The sequence below is a fragment of the Vidua chalybeata genome, chromosome 2 (assembly GCF_026979565.1).
Source record: "Vidua chalybeata isolate OUT-0048 chromosome 2, bVidCha1 merged haplotype, whole genome shotgun sequence".
Lineage (NCBI taxonomy): Eukaryota > Metazoa > Chordata > Aves > Passeriformes > Viduidae > Vidua > Vidua chalybeata.
The window spans coordinates 80,191,570-80,203,506 of record NC_071531.1 but is presented as its reverse complement, the minus strand read 5'-3'; positions in this window follow the sequence as shown (position 1 = coordinate 80,203,506).

The window sequence follows — 11,937 nt, the reverse complement described above, 5'->3', positions numbered from 1 at the left end:
TATTCTAGTCCTGGATTTTATTGCTGTGCTTCACTATTGATCATTTCAGAGTTCAATAAAAAACACCCCACTCCTATAGGAGTTTGTATTTGTGGAAGAAGTTAGTTCTTTTGGTGACCTCTCTATGAGTTTTGAGCTTCCTGTCAAGAACTTTTTACTTCAGCAGAATCTAAACAGGTGGGAAAGAAGGATGAGAGGGTAGAAGAGCTAGTAATCTTGTGTCTGAAGCTAAGATCATCACAGCAGCATGAAGCAAGTTGTCCAGAAGTGCAGTAGCCTTTGCTGTGGATGTAGAACAATTCATTGAGTAAATTTGATAATTGCCCAGTAATCCTGTTTAAGTCCTTTCTGTTATTCTGTTGCTCCATTTCTTTCAAATCTACTAGGTAGAAACATAGGGTTGGGAGGAGGGATTGCAACACTTGGAATTAACCATTTCACAGCTGCAATACAGTACTTTGTTAGAGCAGCACTGGTCTTTACTGTTCATCTGAGGAAGCAAAAATGACATAAAGGTGAGTGCCAGCTTCATACACAGAAGGTAAATTCGTTAGTAACCTTCTATTAAAATGTGACCGAAGTTACTTGGTATTTTTCTGTGTGAAATACAGTCTATTGGGTGTTTTTTCTAGGTGTAGGGAAAGTCATAAAATGCAAAAAAATGAAACAGTTGTCTGTAATCAAACTATCCCATTTAACTTAGAAGGGAAAACTCACTTTTACTTCAGTAGCAGAATTCCACAAGAAATCCTGGATTTTAGTGCTCAGGTTGAGGGGCAGGGAAAGGATAGCTTCATGGTTTTTTCAGTCTCCTTTCAAAAAATATTAAGCCTGGTCCATGGTAAGTTGAACACAATTCTGCAATGCCCTTGTTGCCAGGAGGGGTTCTGAGGTGCATCAGGCACAGCATGGCCAGCCAGGCAAGGGAGGGGATTGTCCTGCTCTGCTCTGCACTGGGGTGGGCTCCCCTTGAGTGCTGGGGCAGTTTTGAGTGCCAAAATATAAAAAAGACATTAGGCTATTAGAGAGTGCTCAAAGGATGGCCGCAAAGGTGGTGAGGGGCCTCGAGGAGAAGCCATGTGAGGAGTGGCTGGGGTCCCTTGGTCTGTTCAGCCTGTGGGAGACTGAGGGGAGACCTCATTGCAGTCTGCAACTTCCTTGTGAGAGGAAGAGGAGGGGCAGGCACTGATGTCTTCTCTGGTGAGCAGTGACAGGACCCAAGGGAATGGCCTGAAGCTGTGTCAGGGGAGGTTTAAGGTTGGATATCAAGAAAAGGTTCTTCACCCAGAGGGTGCTTGGGCAGTGGAACAGGCTCCCCAGGGCAGTGGTCACAGCACCGAGCCTGACATTTTAAGAAGTGTTTGGACAGCACTCTCAGGCACATGGTGTGTCTCTTGGGGTTGTCCTGTGCAGGGTTAAGAGTTGGACTCAATGATCCTTGTGGGTCCCTTCCAACTTAGCTTGTTCTATGGTTCTGTGCAGATGTGTTTGGAAATTTAGAACTTGTGTTTTGCCAGAAGTGGAACAAGGACTTCTGAAATAGGTTATAGTGTGCATTGAATTTAGCTTAGGGAGTTGGGGGGTGGGAGAGGAGCTAGATTCCTAGATTTTTTTAATAGCTGTAGTACATGAGATTAGCTTGAGAGAATATAAAAGCTAGATGTTTCTTTTTACTACCTTTCAGCCATTAGGAAATTGATTCCTTACCACCAAACTGTTGCTGACATTCATGACACTACAAAAACAAAACCACTTGCTATTCACCATGCGTTGTATCATGTGTTTTAAATAGCATTGTGTTATTTTCTTAGCAATTCCTTCATCTGTCTGTCACTGCTTGTGTGTGGCAGCTGCACAGGTGCTAGTAGGAAGATGGGAGTGTTCTCAGAGTGGTCTGTCACTGCCCCCAGTGACTGTCATCAGACGTTTGCCTCTGGCTGACTGCGGTGTGTGAAGGTCCCCATTTCCTGTATTCCAGAGTGGCACAGAAGAATGTTAGTCAGCCTGATGGAGCTAGTATGTGGATGTAGATTTTTTATGTGGCTTCTTCCTATAAACAATGCATTAGCTGAAATGGAAAACATGCTATCACTCAGGAGAATAATTGTAGGGTTGGCAGATATGTTTTGTAGTGAACATGTAAAGCCCTAATATATTAGACTTATCATGAAAGGTTAATAGATAATGTCATGACTGATAAATACTTTCATGGGAAATAAAGCTTATCATCAGCCTAGCAAACATAGATATTAAAAGTTTTGTGTTTTGAAAATTAGTACATACAGAAGACAAGAAAGATACATCTCTTTAGAAGTCAAAATCCTTAAAAATTTTTAAGAGCTGTGGTGGAGTCTCCATTACTGGAGTGGGATGATTTTTCAGTCTGAGGACTGCCCCTGACATTAGAATTGCTCAGAGACTCATCCAATTGGTTTATGAAGGAGACTTGGCAGGGTCATCATGACTCCTTGCTATGTGACTTGAGGACTTGAAACAGAAGGTTACAATTTAACTTACAAAGTTGTCAGTCTAACTTTGCAGTAAATAAAATTCATATGAAGCAAAAGCAGGGATTTTTTTTTTCTAGATTTGTTCAAAGTTATTAATTTAGGACTGAATAATTTTAAAGTTGTGTTGTTCCAGGGGTCTTGGGAAGACAGGAAAACCAGTGAACCAATGGAGTTTATTAAAACAGCAAGCTTAGGACAATATTATAACTTGATAGTGTCTTGCCTTTTTTTTTTTTTTTTTTTTTTTAATGAGTTACACTTTATCTATTGCTTTCTTATCCATTGCTGGAGCTTTAGAACTAGCTTTTAAAATGGAGTTAAGAACATTAGACTACTTTTGAGAGTACTGCTAACATCAGGCTTCCTATGACCTCTGAAAATACTAAGATAAATTTCTGAAGTACTTCGAGATGTGATTAAAACAAGGCTGCAGGTGAGTCTGAAGGTATTGTTAATGGAATGTTTCCAAGGATGTCAAATGCAGAATTTTGAAAAGCATTTTCCCTCAATTTTTGTATTTTAAAAAGGTCAAATGCTGAGGGAGGGGTGTTACTTATTTTAGAATACAAAAAGGAAGATGGACTAAAGAAGCATTTTCTCAGTGGTTTCTGTCTACAAAAGAGCATCTTTTACCAAGATTTTCAGTTTTCAGTTTTTCATTCTTCACTTTTAGGAAAAGAAAACCATCATAGCATGGGGCTTTTTTCGCCCATCAAATTATTAATTTCTTCAGAAAAGCCATTTCTGGTATGTGTTAAAAATCCTGTTAAAACATCAAAGCCATGACTGATTTTCCTTTCACCTGAATGAGTGGGACTTATTTAACTCTGCTCTAGACAACCTGCACGGATAGAGCTGCCTGATAGCACTGGAACTGTCTCACTTTGTGTTAGTGTGGTCTCCACAATGCAATGAAGAGCATGATATAGTACCAGGAACCTCTCAGGGATGTGGTGCAGCAGTGGGTGAGGAGGGGAGTTTGGGGGGAGTTTGCCCAGATCTGCTAGTGACTGTGGGAACTCCAGGGCATTGCAGGAGTGGGGAAGGGACATCTGGGGGGGATTCAGGCTGTGCAGAGGGGGTCTGTCCTGGGTGTCTGGCAACACAGCCTTACCAATGCTCTCATTTGCACCATGAGAGCAAAATAGCACTTGAGTTGTAAAATAAAATGTTAGTGAGGTCCAAAAGCCTGTGGGTGTGAACACTCTCTGGGTGTACCCAGACCAATTCATGGCTAACTCCCGTTTTCCTTACTGCTTTCTAACTCTCGCTTTCCTTACTAGTCCATAGATGTATCAAGTTACTTTAAAAGAAGTTTATTCAATTTGGACCTTGACTTTGAAATCTTGAGGAAGAGGCTAAGCATATTTAAAAGAAAACACAAGTCCTTTCCATATCCTGAGCAATATGGGGACAGCATGTCATAAACAAACAAAAGATGAAAGCTTTGACTGCAGTATGAGATAACGCAACATACTTGACTACCCCTTCTGAACAGTGAGTTTTTAGTGAAATGTCTTGCGTTCTCTGAGAGCCAGAGTATCTTATGTGCTGAGGAGAAGGTTTTGGAGACTGCAACTCAGGCTGAAATTTCTCTGCTGGTTACTATGGCTTCTGGATGTGCTGTTGGCTGAAGCAGTGTGAGCATGTGTATCTGTATGTTTAGGTTTCCAAAAAAGTACAAAGTATTTAATGGCAGTAAAATTATATTAGTAACCTGCAACTTTAGGAGGTGGTCAGGTTCAGGACATTAACAGAGCATCACTTTTTATCAGTTCCCTCTGAATGACAGGTGGTGCAGGAGGAGGAGAGGTTGAAGCCTTTCTTTATAGCCTATGTGCATAAGCAAAATTTTTCTATGTCTGTAATAGGAAAGGCACTGACACGTACTCCTGCCAATTACTCCTAATTGTTTCATTTGGATCAGCTGGATTGATCCAACAGATGCTATTTAGCATGAGATGCACAAGCTAAATTAAACTCTCATTTCATCTCTCTAACATTTCACTAGGCTGAAATGTTTAGCTCACTCCTCTTCAAGCACATTTTGCTATTTGCACTGTAAGATATTTGTGCATGTTTATGCTTGAAGTGATCCTTGGGACCTCTGACTTACCTCATTAATTTAAGGGCTGTGTAGAAGGGCTGATATCACTTTAGCAATATGACAGGTGATAAATTGTAAGTACTGCCATAACCAGCAAAGATATTAAAAGGGATGTCTTTGCCCTACGAGGATTTCAGAATCTTGAAAAACATTGAATATTCTTAAATGCCTAGCAGTTCCAAACTTGACATTCTTTGTGTTAGATTGGAAAAACTTACCAAAACCATTAACTAACTGTACAGAACCCTTATAATTATATTTAGCAAAGGATACAGTATGTGGATTTTTTAAAACTTCATTTAATTAACTTTTCTATTACTCTCTTATTTAACACTTAACACTAATACAAAATAATGGCCCCTTCTATCATTCTGTTTAGCATTTGCTGGAATTAATAGAATTTTTGGTCTGGTATACAGTGGGATTCCTTAAGGTTTTTCTTCTCATTAGCATTCATGACTGAAGGAAGCTGAATATCTCAGAAGGCAAATCTTCCTGAAAGCACACAGTCCATGACCTCTGAGAGACCATTACTTCACCTGGGAACAGTGATGCCCAAACCAACTGTCTCTTGACTTTTGACTCTGTACTCTGCTCTTGGTCTGAATGTGCCACTTCTTGCTCCCAGACAGTCCAGGAAAATCTGGAGTCTGGTTAAAATCCTGATCCTATTTTGGGACACTCTCACTTCTCCCTGTGGGTGTTTAGGCATAAACAGGAATACTCCAAAAGCTTGACATTTGGGTGACTAAGTCTGTAGTCTGTACTATATTTTGCTTTCATAAAGATTTCCTTCTAAACCTTATATGTTAGTAAGGCTGCTGAGTTTCCTCACTCAGTTACATTTCTCTCTGCATTTCTGAAACTCTCTGTTAACCTTGGGATTATATTTAAATTTAATTTTCAGGTTTAAATTTCAGCAGGATAATACCTGTATCCAGTTGTGGGAGGGGGTAAAAAATCAATTACAACAAAGACGAAAATGCCAAATCTAATACATAAAACTCAGCAGTGTGATGATGAAATATAAGCGATGAAATGGTCTTTTCACAGAATGTACTTATTTTCTATATTTACTGCCTTGAGGAGAAGTGGAAATAGGGTGATTGCATTTTCATGATTGTTGGGGGCTGATTTTTAAGCTGTAACATTGAAAGGATAACTTTCTTTTTCTCTTTTTAATTAAAAAGGCTGGCAAACCAGAACTTGAGCTCCATCTTATCCTTTAGGATTGTAGAAGTTTGTAATAGCTGCATTAAAACTTCTCCAAATGGAAAATGAATGGGACCATCAGGGTGTGGAAGAACCAGGAGGGATAACAGGAGATGAGCTATAGGAAAAGCAGGTGCTGATTATGGACACCCATAACAGGAAACAAGATTAAACAAAATAAACCAAGGGACATCCTGAAAAACAGACAATCTAAAGAAGAAAAAAGAAAAAAAAACATTCAGTGGTTTGGTGTGGTAGGGACCTTAAAGATCCAACTCCCTCTCCTCCCTCCTTAAGCATGTATGCCACAAGCTATCCCAGGTTGCACATCCAACCTGGCCTTGAACATTTCCAGGGATGGGACATCCACAACTTCCCTGGACAAGATGTGCCAGTGCCTCACCACTCTCACAGGAAAGAATGTCCAATCTAAATCTCTTTTTGTAATTTAAAATCCTATTGCTATCTACCCATGAAAAAGCCCCTCTCCCTCTTTTTTATAAGGCCACTTTAAGTACTGGAAGGCTGCAGTAAAGTCTCCCCAAAGTTTTCTCTTCCCCAGGCTGAACAACCCCAGCTCTCTCAGCCTGTCTTCATAGGAGGTGCTCCAGGCCCCAATCATTTCTGTGGCCTCCTCTGGGCTCACTTCAAGACATCATCCTTTTGTTGAGGACTCCAGAACTGGACACAGTGATCCAGGTGGAGTCTCTCAAGGGCAGAGTAGAGAGACAGAATCCTCTCCCTTGCCTTGCTGGCCATGCAGCCCTGGATGTGGTTGGCTTTCTGCACTGTGAGCACACGTAGCCAGGTTATGTCCAGCTTTTCATACATGGGAACCCCTAAATGCCAGTTAAGAGGACAAACCCTCTTCAGCAGCTTCCAGGTAAAAAGACTAGATAAGCAAAACTTTATGCTTCATGGAAGTGGAACCGATATGAAGCAGTACAAGACTCTCCAAAAGCAGAACCTGAAGGCTAACCTGGGGATGAGGAGATGGTGGGGGCTGAGAAGCTGGCATCCATTTCATTCCTGTTGCTGCAAGAAAACTTGGCCAAAGCACTGTGATATATGTGGGTATAGGTAAGTAGGATAATTTAACACAGAGCATGGCACTTGTGAGAAGGTGGGTGTCAGAGTGTTGATGTATGTTTTAAAATAGAATTGCTTTCCCCTTCTATAGGTGTTGGATTGAATTTTGCTGCACTGCTGCTAGAGAGAAGCAATGTTAATTACCACAAAATCTCTGGCTTAAGAGTTCAACTACAGGTCTCCAAGTACAGTTCCTTTCCTCAGTGTTAATTTGTGTGCTGCTGTCTTGAACCCATGAACAATCACATATGTCAAAGCTCATGTTTACCCTCTGATTTGTTTACACCCTTCCCTGCTATCCCACTTCCACAAAGAAAAGAAATTCTGTCTCTACCAGGAGAGGTGATCAGCCTCTTCTGTTCTGTATCAGGTAAAAAAATCATAGCTGGGAGTCTGGTGACCAGTTGAGAAGGTAGCTGTCTCACTGCTAAGATAATTTCCAGAATGGGAGGGTTGTTTGGGTTTTTTTGTTTGTTTGTTTGTTTGTTTGGGTATTTTTTTCTTTTTTTTGTTTGAAAAGAGTTCTAAAACCAGGATAAAAGTGTTCAAAAAATGTGAGAAAACTAAACCTTCCTGGTATTTCTGAATTACTTAGGGATTTTTTCTTATTTTGAAATGTATTCATAAAAAAGCTACAAAATGGGAAGACTTGAGAAAAATGCAAAGCTTCAGCCCTGACATTCCTTTTATATGTATATAGAAGAAATATATTCTGTGTATGCATATATACACAAACAGAAAGGATTGGAGTTTTTTTATTTTCTTGCAGCTGAGAACATTGACAAAAATCCCAGTCTGGAAACCTTTCACCAGATGAACTGAGATCCACACAGTGTTACTTATCCTCCTTATCTCTAATTGTCTTTCCTGCTCAGATAAGGCTTCCAGGAGCAGGCCTGGCCACCATCCAGGGTTGGAGCAGTATTCAGCACACAAGAGCCTTTCTTGCTGAGCCCTGAAGCGCTACTCTGATAGCAGGCTAAATAACAACTAGTAAAAGGTGGAAGGAACCCAAGCCCAGCACTGTCTTTATAAACACCTTTATTGTGTCACGTTTCTGGAGTGTGTTGGTGACGCCCTCCTGTACAGATGAATTGGCTGATGAGGGAAGATGCTCTGCTGGACCACATACTTCCAGACTTACCACATACATACTTACCACATACTTACAAACAAGGCAGTACTGTACAGATGTGTGATAACGGGGGGCAGGTTTGGCTGGCAATCCTGAGAGAGTGGAGTTCAGGATTTTGAGAAGAGGGAAAAAAGCAAAAGTCAAGGTTCAAGCCTTGATTTCAGGAGAACAGATTCCAGTGTGTTCCTGCTTGGAAAAATCTTCTGGAAGGCCCTGGACTGAAGACGCATCAAGGAGAGCCAATTGATTTTCAAGAATAACCTCCTCCAAGTTCAAGAATGGTCCGTCTCCACATGTAGCAAATCAAGCAAAGGCAGCAGGAGGCCTGCAAGGATGCATAAGGAGCTTCTGACTAAACTCAAAAAAGAAATATAGAAAAGAGATGGAAGGGACAGGTGACTGGGGATGGATATATATACACTGTCTGAGCCTTGGTAAGATCTGATTATCAAAATTATTAGAGAGATGCCTCTGCCCAAATTATGGTGCAAATAAAACCATATGCTGAAGTGAATAGTATTAATTCTATTTAACAGTAAATGTGAGGCAGAGAGAGAAAGAAGTATAAAAAGAGATGAGAAGGGAGAGAGAGTGTCAGAGAGACAGATTAAATAGAAAAATGTCACCACTCCGTGGATTCCAACAGCATCCCATTGGTCCTCTTCCTGTCTTTTCGATCACAGGGTCCCACAAAACTCAGATTCAATGGACTAATATATGTTCAGCCCAGGTAGGGGGTATCTTCAGATACCAGGTATCTCCTGGTATCTTCAGGAAGAGAAAGAAGGAGAATCCATGGAACTACAGGCTGGTAAGCATCACCTTCATCACAGGAAAGATGATGGAGCAAATCCTCCTAGGAGTAGTTTCAAAACACAGGAAAGATGTGAATGTGACTTGGAGTAGTCAGTGTAGGTTTATCAAGGATATATCATACCTTACCAAACAGATGGCCACCTATGATGAATTCACACTGAGTGTGAATAAAGGGAGAACAGTGGATGATGAGTGCTCTGTCCAGTTCTGGGCTCCCCAGTAAAACAATTGAGGATAACTGAGTCCAGCAAAGGAATCCAAAGATTATTAAGAATTTGGACCATCAAGGAGAGACAAGAGAGCTGGGACAGTTCATCTGGAGTAGAGAAGGCTCATGGAGATCTTAAAGAATCTGTAAAGAATACAGAAAAAAAACCTAAAATTCCACTTAAACATTAAGAAAATGCTTTTCATTGTTTGTGTGGTCAAACACTGAAACATATTGCCCAGAGATTGTGAAGTCTTCATGCCTGTTTTTACCTGCCCTGCTTTGAGGAGGGTGTTGGGTTCAGTAATCTCCAGAAGTACTTTCCTGTCTCAGTGCCTTTGTGATATTTGAAATGACAATGAATACAAAAGAAACTCCTGATGAGCTTTTATCAGGTAAAGGTAGCATCTTTTGTTTTGTTCCATAGTTTCAATTTACAGTTACAAGGGAAATTGTATAAGCCAATGCATATTAATTTAGGACCTACTCTTACAAATTTCCCTGCACATGATGTTGGTACTTCTGCATGAGCACCATTAAATATTGATAATCTTAAAAAAATATTGATAATCTTAAATATTGATAATCTTAAATCTACATGAATTGGACAAAAGTTTCACCAATGTGATTCAGCCTGTTCTTAAAGATTTTTCTCTGTGGAGGATAGGGTAGGCTATTCACTAAATTCCTCCTGTGGGGGTTTAAAATTGACCCTCATGGGAGGGGCATAATGCAGGTTACTGATTATCAGAACTATTCTAGCTTGACTTAGACGTGCCCGTGTGTAGCACTGTAACTGACTCTCATCACACAAGTACTCTTCAGTGCCTGAAAAGTGTTAAAACTGCTGCACTGTCAGTTTGGTCCAGGCTTTTGTGTAGCTCCATAGCAGCATTCCTGCAATGAGTGTAATGCTTCCATCTGCAGCCTCAGTGAGTGCTCTTACACTTCATTTATTGAATCTGAGGTACAACAAATTTCCTTTGGAACTGGCACATTTCAAACTAAATCTGTGCTGTATGATGCTTTCACTGCTGTCTGGCCTCGGGGACAAGCCGTTTTACTTTTCCCAGAGTATTACTGACCCCCCTGTTATTAGATTTTATCTTTGGCAGACATTCTGGTCCTTGCTTTATTGCTTTTTGAGTTGCACTGTGTTCATGTATTCCCAGGTGACTGTTCAAATACACTTGGTGTAAAATGCACTGCAGTCCATCTAAGATTTTTGCTGCAGACTCCAAAGGATAGACTTTAACTTGGATTTTATTAGGCTGTATAATCTATATAAAAATATCCTTGAGAGAGGGAATTATATCAAATTATTCATTTCTGAGCTTGTTGGAGTAGAAACATGCATCTGAGCATTGTTAGTATTCACACAGGGCTGATGGATATGGAAGCTATGGTGGAATATGCAATAACTAGTAAAACTCGGTCACTTTATCAGACTAAGAGTTGTAATCCTGAGAGAGCCACAAACTCTCTTTTAACACAATTCATGCACCAGTTAACTGTGTAGCTAACAACTCTGTATTTATTCCATACCCCAGAGTTAATTGGAATACAAAGGTCTGGCAAAAAACTCTGTGCAGAATGTCAGTGTTTTGTATTTTTTTGAAGTAGGATACAAAATTATCTTATGGTCTGTGATATTGATTTGTATGTATATGTGTGTATATATATATGCATACACACAGATGTGTATTAGCATGTCTCTGGATTATGCTGTCATTTATATCATATTAGGTAAGATGAATATGATGGTGTAGGTCACTCCCTTCAAGACATTCAAAGCTGCTAGGTATAACATTAATAGCTGTGAAAACTCTACATAATTTTATATGGAAATCTTTGAATACATACATTTCTAATAATCTGAATTTTGGTCATGAAAATATAAGAAAATATATAAAACTATTAGAGACTATCCAAAAGAGGGCAGCAAAGATGGTGCAGGGCCTTGAGGGGAAGCCATATGAGGAGCAGCTGAGGTCACTTGTTCTGTTCAGCCTGGAGAAGAGACTGGGGAGACCTCAACACAGTCTGCAACTTCCTTGTGAGGGAAAGAGTTAGGGCAAGTACTGATTTCTCTCTGGTGACTAGCGACAGGACTGGAGAGAATGGCCTGAAGTTGTGTCAAGGAAAGTTGAGGCTGAATATTAGGAAAAGGTTCTTCACCCAGAGGGTGGTTGGGCACTGAACAGGCTCCTGAGGGGAGTGGTCACAGCACCAGCCTGACCGAGTTCAAGAAGCATTTGGACAGCACTCTCAGGCACATGGTGTGACTCTTGGGGATGTCCTGTGCAGGGCCAGGAGTTGGACTCAATGATCCTTGTGGGTCCCTTCTGACTCAGCATCTCCCATGATTCTGTGAATGTCTTTTTTTTTTTACAAAAACTATTGCCTTGTAGTTTCATTATCTTAGACAATATTGTCATTTTAAAAGGTATGTTGTTAACAAATCTGGTGCTCAAGGTTGACATACTTTGCTGTGGTGTATGCCATGAGTGGAAGAATCCAGGATGCAGTTATGCTTTCCTTGATTCTTGTCAATGTAATTGCATCTTTGATTTTATCTCTTCTCTCAGAGAAAAAGGTCTCTACTAATGACAGAGAAATTGTGAGGAATTTCTGAAAATTATCACTGTAAAATGTGTTTAATTTTTATCTAGAGCACAACACAGCCTGTAATACCTTAATTTGATGGAATTTTAAAAAATGTTATTATTTACAACTGAGATGTATAGATTTATCATAAATTCTGCCAATTAAAATAGAATTTTAATAGACTCTATTAATATTAATGTAGTATTAAAATACAATAATGGATAGGCAGAAAATACAAAAATAAAACAGCATA